Genomic DNA, 27,690 nt, shown 5'->3' with positions numbered 1-27,690 from the left:
GATTTGGAACAAAAATTGAAGCCTATTGCAATTCATTTTGTCCTTCCAGCTGAAAATAGAAAAGAAGGAAGGAAGATGCTGTGACTGACACTAAAAGCTGATAACCAACCCAATTGTCACCCAAAATGACACATAACTCCTACAAACTATAAAGGACTTTGTTTCCCACCTCCTTTTTTAAAAAAATTTGGAAGCAATATGTTTTAAATTTGTGGGAAGATTAATGTTTGGGGGGGAAATATACTTACAAGAGTGAAATGCAATTTCTGATGCTTCATAACCTTTGTTAAGTCTACATGCTTTCTTGTCATGCGTGGATGTTAATCAAAGGAGAACATTTCTTGGGATTCCTAGAAAAAATCTACTTCTTATTATTACTGCCTCTGTTTTCCATAGGTGCCCAGTAAGTGTATTGGGAGCAAACCTTCCAGAATTTCCAGTCAAGCATATCTTCTATGAGTTGTTGTCATCATAAAACACTGGAGAAAACTATTCTCATATTCCCTTTCAAATGTACTGTATGCTTATTTTATTTTGTTTTGTTTTGGCTCTGAGGCACTTCATAGCTGGTATTCCATCCTGCAAAGAATGGGTAAAACAGATAGAAAGATGGGTGGATGAATGGGTTGCAGATAGACAGACAAATGCTAAAAGAAAGAGAGAGAGATGAAGGACACTAGTGATTGTTCCAGTCTTTACAAGGGATCTGTATACAGTATATTTCTGTTTCTGGCTGGTATTTCAATGCCATAGCAATAAGAATATTGACCATGTTCCCATGACATGCTTAAACAAATTGTATGTCAAGGGAACACCTAAATGGAGTGTATATGTGGGGAGGGGACATTTAAACCCAGTCAACTGTGGGTCGGGGGGCAATTCTAACCCCAAATCATATATAGTCTTGCTTTGGGTCAAAGCACCCTCTCTTGACCACCTTGGTCACTGGGGAACTCTAGAATCCAGTGAAGTGGGGCAGCATTTCAGCCCTATCTACTTAGTCCCTCAAGAAAAAGATCTGGAATTACAGAATTGTTGGAAAATCTAGGAATGTCTAGTTCTTCTTTCCAGGTTCTAACAGGCACTGAACATTACACTGATTGGCTGAAGAGAACAAGCACTCTGCTGTCACCCCGGTTTGGAGACACTCCTCCTGTTAGCACCTTAAAGACGAAAGCAAAAACATCAGCAGAGCTTTTGTGCCTACCAATGTAAATTGCTTTTTACACAAAGCAATTTGAAAGTGTTGTTTATATGTTCAGAGGTTAGATAATATGGCAGGCCTGCACTGGATGTCCAGGATGTTCCCTGGGTTACTTTTGTGTCTCACTGCATTCTTCATCTCTGAGGTTGCCCTGTGGCACCTTTGAGCTTGTGGCTAAGAAGAAGGATGGCCTTTCTGGTTGGTTCTCTTCCTCTTTCATGGCTTGGTGTCCCTTGCAAGGAGTCAGTGTTGGTCCTCTCATTTTGAGAGGACCAGCCTGACATTTGGGTAATGGCAAAAGGGAAGGAGACTTTTTAGACACTTCTGTGCATCTTCTCTTCTGCCCCATGCTGGGAGAGATGGATGGTGAAGAGAGGATTTTGGGCAAGGACTGTCATAGTGGATGAGTCAGGGGCTCTTGGGAGAGTTTAGATTTTCTTGAACAGAAGGCTGCAGCAAGGGCAGGTAACCTAAGTGACTGGGAGTTGCCCTTTTTATGAATGAATTATGAATTTTGCTAGGCAGTGGCAGTTTCCTTTCCTTATTTCCCGTCTTTCATTTCTTGGCTAACAGAAAAGGACATGATGATATTAGGCCACAATACTTTTCTGATGTAAGATCTCAAGGCCTTCCTTTTTTAAATCTTAATTTTGGTTTATCTATTCCATTCTGTGACAGTTGACCTTTTAAATTTCATTTTAAACATCTGTATGCACATTTTTCCCAATATGCTTATTTTTTGAAGACATGGTTTGATTTCAGAACTACATTTGAAGACTGAATCTTCTGGAGGATATGTGACTCATGGGGTTGGAAGTGTGAATTTAAGTAAATTGAAATTCATTTAAAAGGCAGATTAAACAAGCAAATCCCACTGACCCCAGTGTTCCTTACTTCTGAATAAATACAAGAAGCTTGACCCGTTAATATTTCTAATTTAATATTTTGCAGTGGCAAATAAATACTGAAGACTTGCTAAATTGGTGGTGCACTACACCTAAGTCAACAGCTCTTCAAATAAGATTCCAAAGAAGCTTGATGAAATTTCTTGTATGGCTAACATTCATAAAAATAATTCCCTTTCTTAAAAAAAGGAGAAAAAGACTTCAGTCATGCATATTTCTGCCCAAACCAATTTAACTGGATAGAACAAATATTAGTGAGAATGATAGTTTGAGTTATCTCAAAATGAACCTTTTGGATTAATCACAGCTGAGCTGATTGGCACACATACATTTACTCTTCTGCTTCAACTGGACATAGTCGGTCACCCTCCTGTTTTGTCAGGAGGAAATAATGTTGCTGTTCTGCAGACTAAACTGGAGGTGACACCTCTTTCTCAAAGGGTTAACTGGGCAACTTGGAAGAGAAGAATCAGCTCCATGGAGAAAATTGGATTCTCCTAGGCTACCAGGGCAAGTTCACCACAGGAGTTTGTGGCCAGAAGAGATGCTATTTATAAAAGTAAATTTCTTTAGCTGTTATGTTGAGGGCAGGAGGTGAAAGAGGAACCAATAGAAGTACAGTCTCTGCACTAACAGACAGATCTATATTAACAAGCCAACCACTACCATCAGTCTGACCCAAGGCACTGAAAATACATATGGAAAAAATTAAATAAATAAAAAGAAGACTTGACAGCATTGTTTATTACCCCAGGGAAAAACAAACACGAAATCAAATATCACATGAAAGGAACATATTTCTCCTCAGCAAAAAAGTGCAGAAGAAGGTGAGTAAAATGTATTGAGCTGTAAAATGGGAGTTACTTGGCTTACCGTTTCTGCACTGGCTTTTTTCTTTTTTCTTACAAAAACTATATTATTCTATATTTCTATAATCTGTATTCTATAATATAATGGCAGTTCTCCAGAATTTGCTCTTAATATCTTAAGGCAGGACCTAGAGAAAGGGAAGCCTCTTTTACTATGATTAAAATTAAAAGCCTCTTTTACTATGATTACTATGATTAGGGAAGCCTCTTTTACCATGATTCTTTCATATATACTTTTAAACAAAAAGTTGTAAAATATTCCTTTGGAGAAACTTGTTCAGGTCTTGGAACAGTCTTTTTGTGGCAAGATGAGAGGACCTGATGGACCCAGGCATAACAAAATGGTTTCAAGGTTAACGGATTTTTTGTTTTTGTTTTTCCTTCTTGCTAGCATCAGGCAAACTGTCATAGACATCAAGAAACTTTCTTCATAATTAAGACATGTCTGTTTTTTGATGAAATTATATAAAAGAGCAGAAGTTTTAGGCAAAGGAGGAGATTCTTGGAGATTGCTGGTATGGAATATGTGTTGTGTTTGTTTGTTTATTAAATTTGTATACCGTCCATCTCCCCCAATGGGTGATTCTGGGTGGCTCACAATTAAAACAAAACCCAGAAACAATTAAAAATAAATACCATATTAATTAATTAAACTTAATTAATGAATTAAAAAGTCAAGCTATAAAGCAAACCCTATACATAAAAAACTAAAAACATTCAAGATGACTGGGGAGTAAAATCGATTACCCCACAAGCCACTTCCACTGGTGTGAGCCCCATGCAGCCCTCAAGCCATCTGGCATAGTCAAGATTTCATGCTCTTCCTGAAGGCCATGGGAGTGGGGGCACACCACACCTTGTGGAACCACCGTTCCACAGAGTGGGGGTCATGGCAGAAAAGGCCCTCTTCCTAGAGCCCACCAGTCAAAATTCCTTGACTGGTAGAGTCTGCAACATGCCCTTTCTGCTAGACCGAGTGGGACAGGCTGATATGACAGGGGCAAGACAGCTCCTCAGATAACCTGGTCTTGTGCCATGAAGGGCTTTAAAGGTTATAACCAACACCTTGAATTGAACCCAGAAGCAAACTGGCAACCAATGCAGCTCACGTAACAGTGGTGTTATATGGGCCTCCTGGGGACATTCAGAACTGTCCACGCCACTGCATTCTGTGCCGGCTGTAGCTTCCCGATACTCTTCAAGGGTACCCCATGTAGAGTGCATTGTAGTAATCCAACCAGGAGGTGACCAAGGCATGAGTGACCGTGCAGAGGGCCTCCTGATTGAGGAAGGGGCGTAACTGCTGCACAACAAGAAGTTGTACAAAGGCTCTCCTAGCCACAACTGCCACCTGCTCTTTGAACAGGAGTTGTGAGTTCAGGAGGACCCCCAGATTATGCACCATGTCTGTCTGGGGTAGTGCAACCCCATCAAGAGCCAAAGATGATAAACTCCCAGATCTTGAGGCTTCCCGTACCCACAGCTACTTTGTCTTACCAGGGTTCAGTTGAAGCCTGTTGTCCCCCATCCAGGCCCCTACAGCCTGCAGGCACTGTGAAAGGGTAGCCACAACATCACTTGGGTCACCCAGGATGGAGATATATAATTGAGTATCATCAGTATACTGATGATGCCTCATCCCATGGTGCCGGATGATCTCACCCAACGGTTTCATGTAGATGTTAAATAGGAGCGGCGAGAGCACCAAACCCTGAGGCACCCCACAAAGTAGGAGCTGTGGGTTGGACCTCTCGCTCCCTATCAACACTGACTGGGTTCGGCCTTGGAGAAAGGAGCTGAACCAGCACAGAACTGTGCCATCCAGCCCCAACTCCTGCAGCTGACCCAAAAGGATACCATGATCGATGGTATCGAAAGCCGTGTTAATCAGGAGTCACTTCTAGTGAGATGAGTGGTTATATAAAATAGATAGATAGATAGATAGATAGATAGATAGATAGATAGATAGATAGATAGATAGATAGATAGATAGATGGATGGATGGATGGATGGATGGATGGATGGATGGATGGATGGATGGATGGGCGGGCGGGCGGGCGGGCGGGCAGGCAGGCAGGCAGGCAGGCAGGCAGAACATGCTGTATAAAACTAGGCACAGCTGGAAGAGGAATCTGCAGCTGAGGACACAGCAGAATCAAGGCAATTCTGGAAGAGAGATCTGCAGAGCAGTCAGGCCAATGGAAAAGACTGCAGCACTTCAAAAGGAAACACCAGATGTCACTGAGGACAGTTTAATAAAGGTGTTGGAATTCAAAGAAGCTCAGAAAAGAGTTGTTCTTCCTTCCTTCCATTCTGTTCTCTATGCTTAAGCAAGCCTGAGAAGGGAAGTACTAAAGCTGTCTAATGGAATGGGCATATCAAAGTTGTGATAAGGAACACCTGTGCAAATCCAGGAGGGAGGGAGGCAGGACCTAAAAAAACCTTCCATGTAAAAATGGCTATATAGAAATGTCTATATAGTTTGTTAAGCTATGTCATCAATAGCAAGGGGTAAAATATCCCTTGTACTCTTGATATGAAATGTATCTCTGTTTCAGGTTGACCAAGAGGTGCCATGAAATTCTCTTCCAATGTCTGGTAACTATGGAGGTATGGATGGGGGTGAACAGGCTTTGGCTCAACCCAAGCAAGACTGAGTTGTGGATTTTAGGACTTCCAAGACCTGGGGGAATGGGTATTGGTTCTGGATAGATACGCATTCCCCCAGACAGAACTGGTGCACAATTTGGGTGTCTTTTGGACTCATGATTTCTGCTTGAAGAATAGCTAGTAGTCATGGCCAAGATAGCCTTTGCACAACTCCATTTTGTACCAATTCCTGGATCAGGAGGCCTTAATCACGATCACTCATGCCTTGGTCATCACCCACTTGAACTACTGCAAGACAATTTTCATGGGACTGTCCCTAAAAACAATTTGGAAATTACAATTGTTCCAGATATATTGGCATGGGCAGTTATGAGCTCATCACGTTTGCTCATGTAACCTCACTACTTTGCAACTTCTGAGTGCAATTCAAAATGTGCCCTACACAGCACACAGCCAGGTAATTTGTTGGAATACCTACCTCCAATTACATATACACTCATCTCAGAAGATCCAACAAACTGGGCATCCTTTAGGTTCTTTCTATGAAATAGCATCATCTAATGGGTTCCAAGAGACATGTCTTCTCTGCAACAGTGCCTGCTCTTTGAAATAGCATTCCCCTGAGATTCAGATGGCCTAACATATTATGTCCATTCAATCTATAGGACTGCCTGACAAAGGCATTCTGGAGGATCAAAAAAAGTGAAGATGGTAGCTACAACTGCATGATTGGAGCCTCACAACTCAAGTAAAAAGGAGCAGGGCTTTGATCACTGCCATTCTGAATGTTTTGACACCTTCCCACAGATCCTCCTGGGGCCTGAGTGAGGATTCCTATTTGGAAAAGCTACCAAAAATGAGGGGACGCGGTGGCGCAGCGGCTTAATGATGCTGAAAGTTGCTGACCAGAAATGGTCGACGCTTCAGCGGTTCGAGTCCAGCCTTCGCGTTAACAGGGTGAGCTCCTGTTTCCTCCCCAGTTCCTGTCAACCCAACAGTTCGAAAACTTACGTGAGTAGATAAATGGGGACTCTCACTCCGGTGGGAGGAAAAATGCTGGTGGCGCCTTGCAAAAAAGGAGTTGGGAGCAGTTGCCGGTAAGCGCGAAAAACCGCACCGCCCGAAAAGGGCGCGAAGCAACGGAAACCCCGCCTCCTGCGCTTGCCAGCTGGGCTCTGCCCTAGGAAGGAGGCTCTGGCAAACCACTTCCGAAAAACAGTTGCCTTGAAAACTGCAAGGACTCGTCCAAGCAGTCACTGCAGGGTCAGCAATGACTGAGCGCAGATAAAAAAAAAAAAAAACCAAAAATGATCATGATAAACTACCATCTGAACCTAATGTTAAAAATATCGTCAGTCCAGATATTTGAACTTCCTACTCACTTAAGAGCTTTTGTTTCATACCTCCAAGCCCAAAGAATGCAAAATTCTGCAGAGTGATGTAAATACAGTATCATTCTAGTCCAAGGAGAAGTTTCATAACTGTACAGTCCATAAAAATAGTTGGAGCTAAAAAATACAAAGCAGTAAAATCACACTTATGTTTTCAAGTAAAATGAAAAAGTCAGTTTAATTTAGGTAATTATTTATATAACTGCTTAAGTTTCAAAGGATGTGCAAAGGAGGAAATATTGCCTAAAAGAACATTAGTTTCCTGCAGAACAGTAATAATATGTGTTGTATTCCACAAATAGGTAGGTCCACCTCCCTCTCTTTCATATATAGGATGTCTCATACCTTTTTCTTTGTTTCTGCTGCTGTGATGAGTAGGAAGCTATCCTTGAGGAACAGTTCCTTTAAGCTGTTCTGGGTATGTCGAAGCAACTCACAACCATCTTCCTAAATTAGATGACAAGAACTAGAGATGTTGCAAGTAGTTGGGTCCACTTCATTATTCATACACACAAATACTTTTTTCTTTGCTGCTATTGTTGCAATGAAAAAAAACCCTGCTTCTTGACAAACAAGGTGCTTCAAGGTGCTCCAGGCATGTTGTAGCAATTCACTAGTTTCTCTTTAAATGAGATGGAAAGAACATGAGATATTGAAAACTCAAATGCAGGATAAAACAAAGCAGACAGATTCTTCACCCTTAACTACAAGCAAGCTGCTTTTTTCCAACTCTTTCCTATGGGAAATGAACATGGAGAAACTTGAAGTGGCAGCTGCCAATGAAGGCAGCTCAACTCTGAATTTACTGAAGGACAGATTGTAGGGGAGGGGGAAAGGATGGTATGACTTAGAAAATAGTCCTTAAAGTTTTTGAACTTCCATTCAGAAAATGAAAGGAAGGAAGGAAGGAAGGAAGGAAGGAAGGAAGGAAGGAAGGAAGGAAGGAAGGAAGGAAGGAAGGAAGGAAGGAAGGAGAAAACTAATAAGCTCAGACCAGATCAGGGCCATTCTTCAATATATGGGATTCTCAGCAAGGATTCAGGATCCCACACTCTCTAGAAGTCACCACTGGTCTGAATCTAAACATAAGTGTATGTGTCTGTGTGTTCCCAATGTCCAAGGTAGGGGTAAAGCTTGGGAATCAGGAAGAAGACACTTCATAACAAGGTAAGAGAAATGGAGCACCACTGTATTGGGCTCAGCTTTACAATAGCAAACCCTGCTGTACTATATAAACAAGAACCACTGAGAAGAATATGATTGGAAGGGAAGATTAGAAGCCCACTAGTTGGTTCTGTAGAAGATGCACACATTTAAAGTTAATGGGACCAGAGGGGATAAGATTCCTCTCTGGCTTTCTCTAACCAAACATTCCTTGCCACTCTCTAACTGGTCATGAAAAATAAAAGATGAAGAAATAGCATCAGAATCCCTCTGTATCTGATGCTCCATGCCCCCCCCCCCGAGCACTTTTTCCATTCTTGTCCCTACTTCATACCAACAGATCTCTGTAAGTCTTTAGCCTCTGGAAATGTCCATTCCTCCCCTTCCCACACACACCTAAAAAAGCTCATGTCCAAGTAAAATGACACCTGTTCTTTGCAGTTATTGACCATCAGATGGATGCTGTCATAAAGTAGCAGTGCCTCATCCAGGATGCTCTCTGTCACCCCAGCTTTGTCCCTCCTCCCCCCCCAAGCAGGTGGGCATATGTTCAAACAAAACATTAGCTGCAGCAACTCATTTTTTAAATATATTCTTTTTAAAATGCTTGTGTGATTGATTTCCAGTTTTTAAACAAAAGCTCAGCTGTAGTAGGTAGCCAGGGGGGATCAAGAAAGGTGACAATGGATATACTGATATACATCAACACCATACTAGCTTGCTCTGTTACAGCCCAACATGGAATATTAATCAATAAAGAGAAAAAATATTTGAATACTATGTGTTCTTTCACTCTTTCTACGGCAGAAAAATTACATTGGGTGATGAAAAACTTCTATTTGATTTTTATTTAAATCTTACCTCTGAATGAATGCCCAAATTCTCCAGAACATCTTCATGATTGTGCCCTTGCTTCTATATCCTCCCACAATAGTACGTTGCCATAGAAACAATTGATACCAAAAACTATCAAGTGTTTGTTAAATACATACTAGATGTGTTCGTGCATTAACTTTCTGTACAGAGAGATTTCTACTGGACAGGCATGGAGGATAGGTTTGGAGAGAGATTACACATACTGTAGCAGACAATGACAAATGTGAAAATAAAATTATCTTAAGTTTAATGGCAGGAAACAGAAAACATCTTTTGTTTTCCGAGGTGAATGAAAATGCATGGGTGTCTTTCCCAGGGCTATTTAGCTTGCAAATGAACTCTGTCATTTATTTATGCACGCAGATTTGATATGCATTTCACCAACTGCAGGGGAAGATGTTACCGCTGATCAAAAGCATTGCCTGGGAAACCAACAGCTGTGATGGAGTCTTCTATCTGCAAGCACATTTCTACAGATAAGATTTAAAAAATGTATGCTTTAGGTCCGTAAAATTCATTTTTATTAGTTTGCTTCTTCATGTATCAGAACCATTTGGATATGTGCTGATCCTTCTCTACACATTAAATTTAGCAGCTCTTTTAACCACGGAATAAAAATGGGAAGATTGTGTTTTAAGGAAGTGGGTGGTAATAAACCTAGAAAGAAGAACTTATTCAGCATGTAGAATTTCTTTTCTTTTCCTTTTAAGTTGTACACCTCTGCAGAAGTTTTATAAAATTCTATTACAAGGCTATCAAATGTAATCAGCCGGTTGATTTTCAGCCAGAAAGACCTGTGCACCTAATGTCTTAAACTTGTCATAGTAATATGAAATAGACTCTGGCTGTTTCCATATCAGAAATCTTATTTTGATCACATAAATAAGTAAAGCCAAAGACAGCCTCAAGCCAGCTTTTCTTTCTTCCATCTTACATGCAATCACCTTCCTTTTCACTTCAATACACACATGCTCTCTCTCTCCTTCTTTTTCTACTACATCTTTTGCAGTACAACTACATTAAACATCCACATTAGAAGGATTACAATTTTTATTCTTTTGACTGTTCTTTTTGTATAAGTTTGGGAGAGGATTCTTTGGAGTATGATTTAGGGACAGGTACAGAAAGCAGATACATGTCCCTCACTAGCAATTCCTTAACAATAGGGAAATCATGATGCTATACTGTATTGTATATTGGATTTTTTTTTTTTAATGTTAAGGATTCAAGAATTCATTCAGTGGAATAATCTCAAAAATAGCCCTATCAGCCCCAACAATCTATAGGCTTTTCAAACTGTCTGCAGAAATTCAACCTGCACACACAGGGTTAAAAGCATGATGAATGCGAGGATGCGCACAGTCTCTGCATCCAAGGTGTCCAAGTATTATTGCTAAGATGTGCCACAGGGAGAGCTGAAATACACTTGTTTAAATTGATTTGCACGTATCAGTGAAACTGAAAACCTGTCCATCAGGGCCCCCAGCTGCAGGGAATTTTGTATGCATGTTCAGCTGACTATGCAGCCCCACAGAGACATTATTGCTCGATGCATGAACTCTTTATAGAAGCCAAACTTGTAAGTGTATCCTCCTACTCACTCTACTTTCAAATCTTTTGGTATCCACAGGCATAATGCCTCCAGGGGCATCTACTGACCGACCTACTGAATAAATAAAAATACATTCAAACTACTTTCCTTGACAATCAATCTTCAGTAGGCAAGCATCTGCCAAGACTGTGGGCAGTTATCAGAGAGCCAGACTGCCCAGGACTGAAGCCAGGCTTATAAATAAGTGCTGACCTGAGCACATTGTAATCAAAATGTGGAAAACCTTCTAGAGCTGTGGTCTTTTGCAGAAAAACAAAACAAAACCAAAGTCTTGTGGCACTTTCACATCAAACAGAATTATTGTGTAAGCTTTGGTGGACCCCACACCACTCCGCTGGCCTGTGCCCAACAGAAGCTGATACAATCATATTGCAGGGTGGAGGAAGATGGCCATCAGTGGGCAGGTTTCCTTTCTGTTACACATCTTACTAGCACGCTGATGTTCCCTGGCTTCCCATACTTCTTAGACCCAGATCAGCCCCAAAACAGAGTTCCCTTATGTTGTCTTCCATTTTTAAAAGGTTTAAAGGCATCATGGGAAGCCAAACAGCAGGGGCTGAAAAAGTCAAGATCGTAAGGGCAGCTTTATAATAGAAGCCCCACTCCTTTTTTACCAATGGGCTTTTACCAATGGGGTTCCATTGGGTTGCTGAATTTCAGCAGCATAAGCTCAGATTACTGAGAGGCCACAGGTAACTTGCTGGTTGTCCCCAACCAGCTCTTCCTCATTGTTCCACATATATCTTTATGCAGGGGAGCTCCAAGAAAAAAAAGGAAAGCCCCCTTCCTTTGTAGAAACAGAAGGACAGCCTGGGAGCTGATCCATCTTTAATTGTTGCAGAAATTCTTCAGCTCCTTGCCCCAGTGGTATGTGTGGACTGTGCTCTACCAAGCCAGGACTTGAACCAAAGTTTTGGAGCTAAATGGTGGCCATGAAAGAATGAATTCCATAATCATTACAGCAGATTCCTGAAGACAGGACAAATTCAAATGCTAATGTGTAGACATATATAAATAGGTCAGTTTTGTTTTCTCGCCATTTCCTGCTTCTCCATTGTGGAGTTGGAATTGCCCTGTTTCAATATTAATTTACTTTTTTTAAAAAAAATCACTATAAAAATTTGGATGCATTTTTTCTTTGAATATATAGCATGTTTCTTTGCACAATCTCTTTCAAAAATTTGTAAGCAACTTTGTAAAATGGGCAAGCAATTGTCTTGATGCATGTCTATCAGTCATTTTCTCTTACATAGGTGTGCTTGTGCACACTTTCTCCTATGTTCAGATGTGCAATCTTTTCTTTTTTTATTGGAGAACTGCATCACAAAATCAGGACATGTGAATCTTGAAGAATAACTTCATATGGGTTCATGTATGGGTTCATGTATTGGTTCAAAAGTGATAAACTGGAACTGAAAAATTCAAGACCTTTTACTCTCCTTGTTCCATTTTATTATTGTGTCTTTAGAATATTTGAAACTGCATAAACCAAAGAGTATCTGTAATAGTTCCTTACATAAAACTGAATAGGAATAATTTAGGAAGAATAATTTGGAAAGAAAATTGCTTAGCATTCTATTTCACTATTATACCCTGACTTTATTCTCCCAGTGTAAAAAAAAGGAGAGAGAGAGAGAGAGAGAGAGAGAAATTGCAGTAGGACAGGAGAACTGCATCACAAAATCAGGACATGTGAATTTTGAAGAATAACTTTATATGGGTTCATGTATTGGTTCAGAAGTGATAAACTGGAACTGAAAAATTCAAGACCTTTTACTCTCCTTGTTCCATCTTAATATTGTGTCTTTAGAATATTTGAAACTGCATAAACCAAAGAGTATCTGTAATAGTTCCTTACATAAAATTGAATAGGAATAGTTTGGGAAGAAAATTCCTTAGCGTTCTATTTCACCATTATACTCTGACTTTATTCTCCCAGTGTAAAAAAAAGAAGAGAGAGAGAGAGAAAAAAGTTGCAGTAGGACAGGGAATCAAAATTGGTTAGCTTTAATTGCCCTTTTCTAGTCCCAGTGGATTAAATTTAAAATGAGACATTTTTGAATTAAAGTTCTTTTATAAAAAAAACCTGTATTCTGTCAAAAAGTAATACATGATAAAATTAAATATACATCAAACAAATCTCAAATACTATTGCTAATTTAGGAGAGGAACCATTACTTAACAACAGAAAATTGCTACTTTCTGGGGATAACCATTACTTAGAAATATCTAATTACCTGTTGCAGTGTTTTGAAAAGATGGTTAAGGAAATTTCCATGGCTATCTATTACATTTTCTCATTATCTGAATGTCATTCACTGTTTTGTAAGACTCATTTTCTTTTATGTTCATTCCCTTATGTATGAATCTTGCCAATGAATTATACATAATGGAACAGTAGACCTAGTCTACTAAGTTCAACTTGGGGACAAGAGATAGTACAGAAATTATGGTCCACTGCTTCCTTAACTCTATAGTTTTATGTGCCAAGTGGTTATTCTGGGTCAACTAAGCAAAATGCTTGCACTGCTTCTTAAATTACCATCACCCAAATCCTTTTTATGTCATCTTTTGTCCACTATCAATCAGAACAAATTCATCTTAGCCCCCCTGATAAAGGTTTGTGTGTGCGTGCGTGTGTGTTTGTGTTTGTGTGTATGTTTGTGTATGCACCTTTCAATGTTGACTCCTGGCAACTGCTGGACTAGTCCCTGCAGTTTTCTTGGCAAAATTTCAAAAATGATTTGTCATTGCCTCCTTCCTAGGGCTGAGAGAGAGTGACTGGCCCAAATTACCCAGCTGGTTTTGTGCCTAAAGCGGGACTAGAATTCATGGTCTCTCTGGTTCTAGCCTGGTGCCTTGACCACTACATCAGCCTGGGTCTCAGATAAAGTATTAAGAGTACTCAAAAAAAAAGAAAAAGCAACTTCTTTCTTGGAGGACCCATCAATTCCTAATTTCCTATCACCTTCTTTTAGAATACAATGTGATGCACCCAGAGGTCATTTAAAGTTATTATCAAATTGTAATCTCTAATGTGAAAGAAAAGGAAAAGTGTTTGGAGAATTGATTAATCATTACAGTTAATTAATAGGAATGGAATAAGAGGAGAGGAGAGGAGAGGAGAGGAGAGGAGAGGAGAGGAGAGGAGAGGAGAGGAGAGGAGAGGAGAGGAGAGGAGAGGAGAGATCAAATGTAGCTTTTGACCAGTCCAGATACATCTTACTAGCCTCCAACATATTACTGTGAAGCAGAAGTATGTTACCCCAAAACCTACAGCTTGCCCATCCTCTAGATAATGTGAACTAGCTAGAAGGCCATCATGTCTTTACAGAAACACCAGATTATAGTTCATTTTCACTGAGATGGTAAAGCTGTGTCAAAGTTGTAGAACCTGTCTACAAGTGAGAACTCTTATATTTACTCCTTTGCCAGGGATACCATGTTTAGGAAAGAGTAGACCTATTCTCCATCTTTTTCAACTACTTTGAAAGTTGGATTTTTTAATATGATACCTTTAGTGAAACCTTCAAATATTTTTATGTATTTATTTATTTATTTATTTATCATATTTGTATAGCTGCCCATCTCACAAGAGAGTGACTTGTCACTATTATGTTTCAGATAAATCTTTACTGCATTGCATTTTAAAATTATTTTAACACTTTTTATGTTTCTATAAATGTGATGCCGCCCAGAACCATTCAGCAAATTGGGTGGCCTATAAATCTAATAAATATATATTTTTAATTAATGGTAATTTATATGCAAAAGGGGTTATACTGCAGATCTGAACTGCATGTTCATTTGCTTATTCGATTTTTATACTTCCTACAAAAGTAACAAGGTTAAGAAATTGGGATAAAGCACTCTTTAAACTGGGGCAGCGGGGGATTTAAACATCTATATCCATTTTGGCAAATACCATTTTAAACTATTATTCCATCTTTTCTCTCTATTTAATTTGTTCTTGTATTATTCCAGCCAATCAGGAATGAAATCCATGACAACATATTGGTATGGTATCTATCCTTTATTTGGCATATGTTCAGATATTACTAAGTAGAAATATTAGTCATGTGCGTTCAGGGTTGAGTCTTCTGCTGCTCACATGGGAGCCCCTATCTGTAGAGTTATTTTATGTCCTTCTCAAGCCTGAAAGTACAGCCAGAAAAAGAAAGTCTCCTTCCTTTTTATTTCTACTGGTTTTTATTCAATTCAATGAAAGAATGAATGGTCTGCACAGTTCCTTTTTTTTTTTTTGCTCAGTCTGCAATAGGTCTCTGCAGACTGTGACCCCTATGGTTGCAAAGAGATAAGGAGGTTCAAAATCTTCTTACAAGTCAGACTTGGACTGGGCAACTTCTACCTTATTGCCAATGGTTCCCTCATAGATAGTGAGTCTTTCTGAACTGTGTCCTGACTCTCCTCCTCTGAAAATTAGTCGAGTGATCTTATTACTTTGGGATTTTTTTTTCTTGTAACCCTTAAAAACAGCTTAAAGAGGCTCTTTGACATTAAGAGTCAGTTGGAGTCAAGTAGCATCAACATTCAATTAAGAATAGTAATAGTAAAAACACTAACCCTTAGTGCCACTTTTGTAGTTCTTCCCTCAACTCAAATGACTGGTGATTCAACTATTGATGGCTGCATGGCACATCCATGTAGTTTTCTTGGCAACAACTGTAGTTTTACACTAAATATTGTTTAATTTAGGGCCTACACCTGATAACTCTTGGTGTCTCCCATCACCAGCTTTTTGAGATCAGCCAAGGTCTGTTGGGTTCTTGCGTAAAAATTAGGGCCTTTATCACATGGAATGTGTGAGAAGGAAATGCCTCCAAAAACAAAGATTGGAAGAGGATACCTAGGAAGTACATATTTGTAAAATATTTATTTATTTATTTATTTATTTATTTATTTATTTATTTATATTTCAAATTTGTCACCACCTATCTCACTGCAGAGCGACTCTGGGTGGTTTACAGTAAAAGAATAAATATTAATTAAAATAGAATAAATAGTAATTAAAAACACATTACAAAAGGTTCCTATATGAATAATAAATAGCATCCAAGAAGCTGATGTTAACTAAGAGTAGACTCAGGAAGCATCTTCAGGGGGAGTGTCTTCAAGATGCCAGCCACCCCCAGGGTTGGTTGTATCCCCTCTCTCCCCACACGAGTTGGCAGAGCCAAGTCTTCACCTCTTTCCAAAAGGCTGGGAGCATGGGGGCTCACCTCACCTCTGGGGGAAGAGTATTCCACAGGGTGGGGACAATGGCAGAGAAGGCTCTCCTCCTGGTCCCCGCCAGCCAGCTTTTCTTCATAGATGGGGTCCGCAACATATCTTCTCTGCCTGACTGGGTGGGACAGATCAACGTAATGGGGATGAGACGGTCCCTCAGGTAACCTGATCCCATGCCATATAGGACTTTAAAGGTCCTATATGGACCTTTAGTCCATATAGTTCTGGAATGGATCCAGAAGCAAACTGGCACCCAATGCAGCTCCCAAAAATATGCCAAGGAACAGAAATAACATAATTTTCAGGGACAAATGTAACTTACATTCTCTGGCTATCACAAAAGTACAAATACATTTGCAATTTTAGGTAGTAATGAATTATTTATTTGACATACACACATTTTTAGATTTGGTTGAACATGTATTCTTATAAACACCATCAATAAACTACAGAATATTATCCCACAATAGTTAGTACAATGCTTGGTAATTTTACTTATATGTATATTTTTAAATGCTCTGGGGAAAGTTAAGGCTTCTTCCTATTTAAGGGAAAAAAGTGATTTTTCTTTTAAAAATAACTTAGCAATATAACAATCCATCTACAATTCTTACAGAGAATAGTCATATTGTGACACTCCATCTCCTATTAAGATATGCTTAAAAGTACCTAGGAAAGAACAAGAATTATAAACCAATATTCCAATGAAGTGGTTTTATGCCGTGAAAAAAGTTGTCTCCTTTCACGATTGGTACAAAGATTATGGGTTTTGAGTTCAGTGGGAATCGAATGAATCTTGGAACTTACTCTGAAAATCAAAATGAAGTGAAAATAAAAAGCCTAGAGTGTCTCAGTAGTGCTGCTTATAAGCAGTATATTAAAAAAAAAATCTAGAAAATATATAAATGGCTTAGTAAAAATATTCTTCAAGAAAGTACCAAAATTAAATGAAAAAGAGTTACCCAAGATAAATCATTTAGCTAATTGCCACACCCACAATGAAAAATAAATGGCTATTAATAGCAGGCATTTTCTCATGCCTGAAAGCAATAAAATACCAATTCTGTATCTAAAACTGCTTTAATTGGACTTTTAAACCCAAGTGCTAAAAGATAGTGAGATTATCACTAAAGGTCAAAGGTCTTCATCCCCCTTTATCTACATCTACTGTCATAAAATTCACTGCATATTATAAGTTGGTGAACTATTGCAGGAAAATAATATGCCCGCAGGGACTGAGGTGTAAGTGTCAGAAATCTGAGGTACCAATCCCACTTCTTGAATGTGTATCTCATGTCTTTAAGCTATTAGGGAGTAAGTGTTCATTCAGCAAAACCTTTTTCTTAGCAAATTCTACAAATAAGCTGGAATGAAAATGATCTTCTATAAATTTTAAACATTTTCCACTATCCACCTTGATCCTTCTTGCTAAACATGAGGTTTCTGCATCTAATAACCAAAGTAATTAAATCCTAATATTTGATATTTGACATGGATATCTGATATCAAGACTGGTCATTTCATAGTGTTGGACATACATGATATGCAACAATAGTTAATATATAGCACTGTTTGATAACCACATGATATCATTGTTAATATGTCACAACATTAAGCAGATAGCAAGATATTTGTCAGCTGTCAACTTCTGACATTTAATATCTCAGACTGGGTATTCAAAATTAGCACAGCCTATAACTATTTTCAGTTGTATAATTGTTAAAGAGTGGATTACATCTTTATTAGGATTGTGTAGAGTTCTAAAGGAGTGTTTCATTGATGAAGCTTCAAGTAAAACAACCCTTCAAAGCAAAATGACCCCATATTTCTTATTAGTACAGTTATTTTACTTTTGTTTTATTTGATTTATTTCATTATTTCACAGAAGAAATGGCTTTTGAGCATGCAGACCCATTTAAAGTACTATGTCTAGTTCTAAGCTCTACAGTTCAAGAAGGACGGTGACAAATTACAGCGAGTTCATAGGATGGTTACTCAGATGGTGAAAGGTCTGGAAATCAATCCCCATAGAAACAGTTAAAGGATCTAGGTATGTTTAGTTTAATGAAAAGATGATTCAGGGGAATATGATGGAGCTCTTCAAAATGTGAAGGGCTATCACATGGACAAAGGTCTGGATTTAGTCTCTGTTGTTCCAGAGAGCAGGACCAGAATCAATAGGTTAAAACTACAAGGAACTTCCTGATTGATCCAGCTGTCACCCAGTGAAACAGGCCACCCCATGATGTGGTGAGTTCTTCTTCAGTAGAGATCTTCAGAAAGAGGCTGTTAGAGATGCTCTAGTGGCTCTTGCACTGAGGAAGGGGATGAACTAGATGAAATCTGTGGCTACTTCCAACTGCATGATTCTGTGCTATGCAGAAGTTACTTCCTTGAAGGTGAGGCCAACATTCAGGGCAAACTGGTCTTGCCTAGTGCCACATACGGCCTCTTATTCCTTTTTCATAGTTCCTTACTGTTTCACATGATTATCCTGGATGTGTGGTACATGTATGTACCTATCTCCCTTGTGAATTATTGTTGCACAAACATATCATTCCCAGAGGGTGACCTTACTAATGAGCCATGCCAATAATCCTTCCAGTATGAAAAAAATCAAGTGGACATTTTTAGTAAGAACATAATTTTTTAAAAAAACTAGTTGAAAGTGTCTTTTCTGAAGTTTAAATTAGACCCTTTCTGTATTGGTTCAGCACAATGTTTGTATAAGTTTTTGCTGTCCTTTCCTCACCCTTCCTTGCTGTTGTTGTCTTAAAAAAAAGGACAGGTAGAACATTTCAAAAAATTATTTCTTTAGCAGAAAGTTTCCAGAGATATTGTTCTCTAAGGGGCCTACCGTTTCAGCTATTTTCATCCCATTTCCTGAAATAGAAAAAAGCTTCAGGAGTTTTGCTATTTTCCATTATAGCCTCTGGTTGAATCTTTAATCAAACTGAATCTCAAATCAATTTGAACTGGATCTTTCTGTCTTCAAGTCTCAAATCAAAATTTGGAATGGAATGATGCATCTTCAGATCTCAAATTCAGATTAGGTGTAGGTTGGTTTGGGCTCGCCTAATACTATGTAATACTATCATTTTAAATGAATTGTCCTGAAATCCCTAACATACACTAGAATGTGTCTATTACATCATTCAAACAGAAATGGAATTATTTTACCTTGACACTCTTCCATAACAGCACCAGCTCAATTTGAATACAAAAGTTGCTATCTGAATTGTGAAGAGTTTTTATAACACTAGAAAGATACTTCTGATAGGGTTGCACATACCTCTACCCCAGAGTGGAGACAAGGAGAGACCCTGGCAGCTTTTGCTAGTGAGGGAATTGCAAAGTGGACCTGCTGGGGGAAGACTGAGTCTTGGAGAAATGAAAGGAGCAAAAGCTGATTGGAAATCTAACCCAGAAGGAGGGGTTGAGCAGCCAGAAAGAGAGTGAGAGAAAAGTACCGTATTTTTCCATCAATAAGACGCCCCCATGTACAAGACGACCCCCACTTTTCCAACGCAAAATTAAGAAACCAATATTTTAAAGATAGTGCAGAACACATTTTTATTTAGTAATTAGTTAACATTTACCTGATACACTTGGTGGGAGGAGGTCCAAACCGTCTCTCTGCAGCTCTATTTCCAGGCTCTTTTGCATAACTGATTACATTCAAGCATGAGTGAAACTGCTGATAGCTTGTCTCTGCAAACAGACTTCCTCCAATTGGTTTGTTCAGCATCAGCTGACATCAGTTACATCAGGCTCGTGATTGGAGGAAGTCTGTTTGGGAGACAAGCTATTTCACTCGTGATTGGAGGCTAGCAACAGGAGGAAGCCTCTCTGCAGAAACAAAGTATGGGCAGTTTTGTATGGGCAGTTTTGCAACCATGCAAATTATTCCTTGAATAAGACGCCCTTCAATTTTTAGCGTAAGGGTTTTAGAAAAAAGTATCGTCTTATAGTCGGAAAAATACGGTAACTATTTTAGATTCTATACAGAGACTGTGGGCATTTTGCAAGGGGAAAGGGGAGATCTCTTGTTTAACAACTTACTGTCCTGTTAAGGACAGTGATCAGACTGTTGTCTGACAGCAAGGAAGAACTGCTAGCTCTGAGCAAACCACTTAGGATATAGGGAAGTTTAGGGTATAGCTTAGTGTTGCTTAGTTACATATATAGGTAAAATCCATTAAAAAATTCATAGCTAGAGGTTTAATATTTTTCTGACTGAGTGTCCCAAGACTTGAGGGAGGTGGGGGTGGGACTGGCCCTTAGATCCCACCTTCCCTTTTCTGATAGAAGTTTTGGCAGCAGACTTTTTAAAATATGAAATCTGTTGGAGCTGAAAAGGATCCTGCTTGGGAGACCTTTGGGAGAATTGTTTCTTCCAGCTCAGTTCCAGCTTCTGTGTTATGGCAGAGGCTCCGTATACACTGCGGTGGTTTGATTCGATATTTCCCAAATACAATATCATACCACCACATTCCCCCATTCCTTTCCCCCCTCCAAGAAAACTCTTGGAATGAATTAGACACCCCCCCTTTTTTTTCTGTTCTAAATAATGCTGTAATGAGAATATATTTTGTAATAGATTCAATCCATTCTCATTCAATTTCAGAAAATGGGTTGATTCAGTCATCAAATTAAGAATTCTGCAGAAAAACAACGAAATAGCTGTGAAGTGGTCAAAAGGTGAGTGAGGAGTATGAATGACTTCCCATTCTTTCATTATACAGCATACTTAGCCTTCTTGACTTCCCACGCTTCAGTCTAATCACAAGGACCCTGAGAATTTAGTTAAAAATAAATAAACCAGATTTCAACTCAGTTTTTGTTTGATATCAAAGCTTTCAAAGCTGTATAGTGTCCCTCAAGGCACATTATGTATGAAGAACATGGTCAGCCCTATCACCCTTCCTTATATAGAGAGTTCCCAGTTCCCACAACACAAATGACCCAGTCATCTCCTCTCCCAGTCAACTGATTTCCCTTTGTCATTTGGGAGCACCTGATTTTAGAGTACTCAGCCACTCATTTGGTAGCTATATCTTCATTCCCCCAGCCATTGCAAAGGAGACTCAAAACCTGCACTTCCTTGGTTGTTTTTATTCCACTTAGTTTTCATTATTTTATTTTGCTCCAGGGAGGATTTTTGAGCACCACCGTGGACAAATTTGAGGATACTGTTGATATTCTTGACTTGTTTCTTCTTCTTTTTAGCTCCTTGGCCCAGGCAGCTCTCTTCTCTTCTCTTCTCTTCTCTTCTCTTCTCTTCTCTTCTCTTCTCTTCTCTTCTCTTCTCTTCTCTTCTCTTCTCTTCTCTTCTCTTCTCTTCTCTCCTCTCCTCTCCTCTCCTCTCCTCTCCTCTCCTCTCCTCTCCTCTCCTCTCCTCTCCTCTCCTCTCCTCTCCTCTCCTCTCCTCTCCTCTCTCTCTATGTGTGAACGATACAAGATGGAAAAATTGAAATCCTCCCAGAGATGAACTGCCTACAGAATCCCTATTTTCCTGACATATCTCTAGGAGTTTATTTAAATCATGAACATTAGGGGACAGTTAACCCACCTGAAAGCAATTCACATGACAGGGGAAATTAATGGATTTTCACTCTTGGAGTTCAATGAAAACATGCTCCTCTCATAACACATATACACGATTGACTTAGGCACATGATATAAACAGTAACAAGATCTGAAGATATATTTTTTTCGCCCCAAAACAGGCAATTGAAATCAAAGTTTTGAGGCAAAACCCATTGAAAAGCTAATTATAGGATCAAATTGCTGTTGCTGCTACTACAGCATTTTAACCAAGTTTCTTAAGGCAATGAAGAAAAGACACAGCAAAAAGGAAAGAAAAAAAAATTCATTGCTGCCACAGATGTTGACCACATGGATTGAAAAGAAACTGAAAGAGCAAGTGCAAAAAAATTGCTTACAATTTTCAAAGCTTTCAAACCTCTTAACAGCATTTTTTCCTTAAATGATTTTTTTTTTCACATCCTAAATAGACTCTGGATTTGGAGGCAGCCTTGTTTTGAAGAATTTTCTCCTATTAATGCATCAGTGAAAACTTCTTAGAAAATTTTATAGACATCTCCATCTGCTTGTTTGTTTCTCTTCCCCTCCTCCCCCCCCCCCCCATTCCTTGATGATTTATTTGTTGGTTGCTATTTTGGCAAGTTCTGCACACAAAATATGATGAGAAACCCAACCACAGGGCTGGAAGCAGATGGGCAGGGCAATCCTACCACATGTTGTAGAGAGCTCCAACATCGGAGCTTCCAACAATTTCAAAACCCTGCTGGCAATGGATTAGCATAGCAGAAGGGAGTGGGGAGTGGCATTGCCACTTTTCCTTCTTCCCTTGCTGGATTTTATTTTTTCTTTAGCTGATTTTCTCCAGTTGAAACCAAGGGGAGGGAATTTACTCATACAACATGCAGATTGGCCCAACCAAGATACGCAGAGTTGACATAGATAACATGCTGATATAAAGGAAATGTAGGACACATAGATACCTTTGGACTGAGTGAATCCATAACCTTTTCCGACATTCTGTGCTTCCATCACCAGCTTTCATGTTGTTGGGCCTCTCCAATGTCTGACTGCCATTGTCAGTTGAATCCACAATATCTGAGAGGGCATCAATTTCTCCCTTCCAGTTGGAGCGCTTTTTACCACCTTTTGGTAGATAGGCTTCAAAATATCATATGATTTTTGGGACGCTCTTCCAAGGATCATAGAACTGAAGTTAATCTTGGTTAGATGCTACTGTTGTATATTGCCTCAGTGCAAATCCAAAATCCAGAGCTGAGGATGTGTCTCTAACTTTTCCTGTATCCAATTCAAATCCTTCATGAAATGAAAAATCCTCCATAATAGATGGGAAACTGAACACTACTAGCCAAAAAGAGGGACAGAATACTTTTTTTTCCTGAGTTCTGAAATACTTCAGTGAGGGGTGGTGGGGACAGTATTGGATTGAATGACTGATAGTTTGTCCTTAAATCAGAATGACCTTTCCATTCTATCACCTGCTCCAATCAGGATCTTGTGAAGGTGGGCATGGAGCAGCTCCTCCACTCCTCATAGACAACCACAATAGGGATAGAGAACTTCAGACAGTCTAATCTTTTATTATCTTATTTTCCATATTGATTGATTGATTATGTCACATGAAGTCATTGTTGACTCTTAGCAGCCACATAAATAGCGTTTTTTCCCATGACAATCTGTCCCTAACCTGGTTTTTCAGGTCTTCCAATGGTGCACTCATCTCCACAGTGACCAAGTCCATCTACCTTACTGCCGGTCACCCTCTTCCTCTCTTTCCTTTGACCTTTTCCAGTATTAAAACCTTCCCCAGAAAGCTAAGACTTCACATAATGTGTCCAAAGATAATTTGATATATATGTGTTCAGCCTTGTTTCTTTCCTAAGTATAGAGTAATTCAGCCTTTTTTGCAAAGCCAACTTTCACTCAGAAAATATGGAAAGCAGCAAAAACAGAAAGGCAAGGTAAAATGAAGCAAGAAAACTGAAATTTAACTTTTTCATACTTCAGGTGAAAAACCACATTCCCCCAAGCATGGTATGAAAGAAAGAAAGAAAGAAAGAAAGAAAGAAAGAAAGAAAGAAAGAAAGAAAGAAAGAAAGAAAGAAAGAAAGAAAGAAAGAAAGAAAGAAAGAAGGAAGGAAGGAAGGAAGGAAGGAAGGAAGGAAGGAAGGAAGGAAAGAAAGAAAGAAAGAAAGAAAGAAAGAAAGAAAGAAAGAAAGAAAGAAAGAAAGAAAGAAAGAAAGAAAGAAAGTTGAAATGCTGACAAAGATAAATGCAGAAATCAATATTTGTGATTTCTTTCCCTAGGCAATTTCATTCATTTTTTTTTAATAATGTTCCTTTTAAGTTATGTTAATTACTAATCCTAAACCATTTAGCTGAAAAATGATAGGAAGTGTCAGTAACATGAAATTTATTTTTGTACATTTCAATTTTATCCCTTACATCTTCAGATCTTTGTCTTCTTTTTCAAGTGAGCAAATATGGGGCTTAACTGAAGGGAAGCAACATGATCCCTATAGACAATCTTGTGCTGTCAGTCATAGCTTTTGGTTCTGTACACCTCCTGACTCTATAAAATGATTTTTCTCCTTCCTTCCTTCCTTCCTTCCTTCCTTCCTTCCTTCCTTCCTTCCTTCCTTCCTTCCTTCCTTCCTTCCTTCCTTCCTTCCTTCCTTCCTTCCTTCCTTGTAATAAGAAAGATACCAAACTCTAATATTATATTAACCCCACAGAGATCCCTCTGGGATGATAAAGAGCCAGGAAGCTAGTTCACCTATTGATGAGTAGTTATTTTGTGACTGGCCATGTCCTGTGTGGCAGCTATTTTGTGGCTAAGCAAATCTCTAATCTCCATGGCAATCATTTTATGAGTGTGCCTACTATTGGTCTCAAAATTCTAGATCTGCCTCAAGCCTAAAAGTTTGTCTAGGGTTGCTTTATATCTATGATGAACAGTCTGTTTGCCACATACCTGACTATGAAACTTACTAATGCAAATAAATTAAACTGTATATGATTTCTTGTTCAGTACCGCAGTGAAGTTATGTGATCTCTGATGCAATCAGTGTCCCTTTGCAAACCATAAGGATTTTAGGGGAAGATCAGCAGGTGTGATACCTTACCCCAAATGAGTATTACTGGTACAGAAGTGGCCTTGTGGAATTGCCCTAAGTCATGTTTCAATTCACTCCTTGATGTATTTGAAACCAGTTTGTTCATTGACTTGTAACTTCTGCATGTGAAAAGAAGAAAGGTGTGATAATGCCATCATTTCCTGTCCATTCCCATCATTGTTTATGTTGAAGTTAGAGTGTTCTTGCATTTCTTGCACTATGAGTTACCCAAAGAGAGTATATGAATGCCATGCCTTTCACTGTACATTCATCTTGCCAATGCTTTCCACCATGGGCATCTGTGTGGGCCAAATAGGGCAAGTAATAAAGCATGTGTCATGATCTTGTGATGCAGACTCCACCACTTACCTACTTGTGTGCAAAAGTTGCAACACAAATATAGAAGTTTGGATCTTGGGTTGTGACATCACAATGTACAGTTCCTTTTGGTGTTATTATAGCCAGTTCCACTTCTGCTTTTCATGCTCCCATTAATTCCCAAGAAAATACATTGAAAAAAAAATCCCATTGGAATTTTTCAGTAATGGTGCTACTAGTGTCACTACGGGCATCCTGGCTTTGAGAAGTTGCTGGATTTATTTCTTCTCCTTCTGAGAGATCATTCCTCCAGTATATTTTTCACAAATATCATAGATAATTCCCAAAGGCTATTCAGGCCCAACTGGATATGCATATTTGGAGAAGCAGGTACATTTAGAAATGTGCCCTAGAAAAATTGTACAATTTCAGATATATTTAAATGTGAAATCTTGCCTTAAATATAGGTTTGTGGGTGTATGTATGAGATGGTGAAATTGACTCATTATCGACTATTCAGCTGGCCCAGTATAAACCCATCTACATGACATGCGACATATATGACTACTACAGAAATTTTATTTCTTTTACATTGGCTTTTTTGTTTCAGTTTGTTTGTTTTTATAACATTTAAGTCTTTTATAAGATCCAACCTTAAGATTTAGTACCATTACTTATTTCACCAGCCAATTAATTGGACTCCTTGTATTTTATCTGGCAGTAATTGAAAGATGACTACTGCATACTAAATTCTGAGAGCAGAGAAAAATTAATTTCTGAAGTGGTTTCAATGAATTTCTGTTTCTTGTTGAAACAAAAAAAAAAGGTATTACTACACTGTTTGATTTCTTAGAAAATGTATATCTTACAACTAACTGCTTTTATTTGTTTCTTATGGAGAACATAGATGTACATGTTTTCTTTTTCAAACCCCAGAAGAATGTGAATCTGTGTTAGTGGATTTGGGGGTGGCAGTTACAATATGTTGGCACAGTTATGGCTAATGGGCCAACTGCAAATTTCTAGAGCAAGATGGACTTAGCAGCACTTATTCATGCCTTGGTTTCAGCCCATCTTGACTACTGCAGCCACAAAGGTGCTGGAAAAGAGATTCAATCCTGTGATGGGTCCATAGATCAGAACTGTGCAGGCAATGCTTTTGATTTTCCCTGTAACACTCTGTGGAAACAGAAGCTGGACTTTGAAGAAGCAGGATAGAAAGAGTATTCATGCTTTTGAACTTTGGTGTTGAGAAGACTTCTGAGAATACCACAAATAGCCAAGAAAATGAGCAAATGGATCATCAAACAGATCAACCCAGAGTTCTCATTCAAAGTATAAATAAAAAGTCTCAAATTATCATACTTTGGACACATTATATGAAAACCTAAGTCTCTGGAAAAGTCTATAATGTTGGGAAAGTGGAAGAAAAAAGAAGAGAGTGGCCAGCACTGAGGTGCATGGACTTAATTGCAACAGTGATGGGTGCATTGTTGGAAACCTGAAGGACCAGGTTGGGGACACATCATCCCTGAGAAAATCTATCTATGTGGCTACTAAGGGTCACATCAATCAATAAAATTATGGTGATTTTGACCTACCTAATTTTATTCAGCCCCCCCCCCCCACACACACACACACAGACAGGGTGATCTAAACAAAAAGAATTCAACCTAGGATCATGGAAGATGTATTCATTTCTATACCCTATTCTCAGCTCCATAAAATAAATACTTTCATTTTTATTAGGCTTTTGCAATACAGCTTCCACAGAAATTTTAAAATTCATGATGCAAAGCTGGCCAGCTGTAATTTTCAACAGAATTGCCTGTAAAATCATTTGTTCTTCTCTAGATAGGCACTTCCCTTTTTCTCTAAGTTTCCTGATGCGTGAAACTTGGATGCTAACATCCCAGAATGATTGATACCATAATGCATGTTGAACAGTCATACTAAACTGTACACTTAGGTATTCCTAAGAATATATCTTCTTAAGAGCATCTCAACTGTTATTCCCATTAAAACAATACTGAATTCTCCAAGGAGTGTTAAAAATAAAAAGAGAGAGTATAATCTGTGGAGTCCTTGGGGATTTCTGAGCTTGGTTGTTTTCTTGCAAACATATCGTTACCCAGCTAGGTAACATCTTCAGTGTTAGAATGGAGTGGGGTTTGCTCTGTTTATATACAGTAGCTTGCCCTGCCAGTTTTGGTGGGGGCATGGATTTTTTTCTCCCCTCCTTGGTTGTTCCTTGATAACGGTATTGTTTACTGCTTGATTGTTTGTCTGTGTTAATCTCTGGTTATCTGGGTGATGACTGCTGGCAAGGAGATGTTCTGGTCTTTTTGTTTCCTTTTTATTGTCTCTTTTGAATAATGTGTAGATGTTGCTTATCTCTATGCGCTTGTTGATGGCTAACTTGTCTGAATACCAAGCTTCCAGGAATCCCATCACATTTTTGGATTTAGCTTGGTCTAAGATGCTGATGTTTCCCAGTTGAAACTATGGTTAAGTCTGTCCATGTGTTGTGAGATTGAGTTTTCATTGTGTCTTCTGACTGCTAGTTGGTGTTCATGGATGTGCTCTGCCAGCCTTCTGCCTGTCTATCCTACATAGTGGTTGTTACAGTCCTTACACTGTATGTTGTAGATGACTCCTGTTTTTTCTTCTTGGGCTACTGGGTCTTTTGGTTTAGTTAAGATGTTTTGGAGGGCTTTAGTTGGTTTGTGTGCTACAGTGATACCATGCAGTTGTAATAATCTGTTGGTTGTTTCTGAGACATTTCTGATGTATGGCAGTGTTATCCTTTTCAT

At 38.9% G+C, this 27,690-nt stretch overlaps 1 pseudogene; it reads left to right on the top strand.

Moving 5' to 3' along the window:
• Nucleotides 1-27,690, top strand: part of LOC148214750 (uncharacterized) — a 63,467-nt pseudogene that overhangs the window by 1,354 nt on the left and 34,423 nt on the right.

The sequence above is a fragment of the Python bivittatus genome, unplaced genomic scaffold, assembly GCF_059951505.1.
Source record: "Python bivittatus isolate LINGU-HERP-01145 unplaced genomic scaffold, Pbiv_v1 ctg000590_np1212, whole genome shotgun sequence".
Classification (NCBI taxonomy): domain Eukaryota; kingdom Metazoa; phylum Chordata; class Lepidosauria; order Squamata; family Pythonidae; genus Python; species Python bivittatus.
The sequence above is the reverse complement of the archived record's forward strand: the minus strand, read 5'-3'. Positions and strand labels throughout refer to the sequence as shown.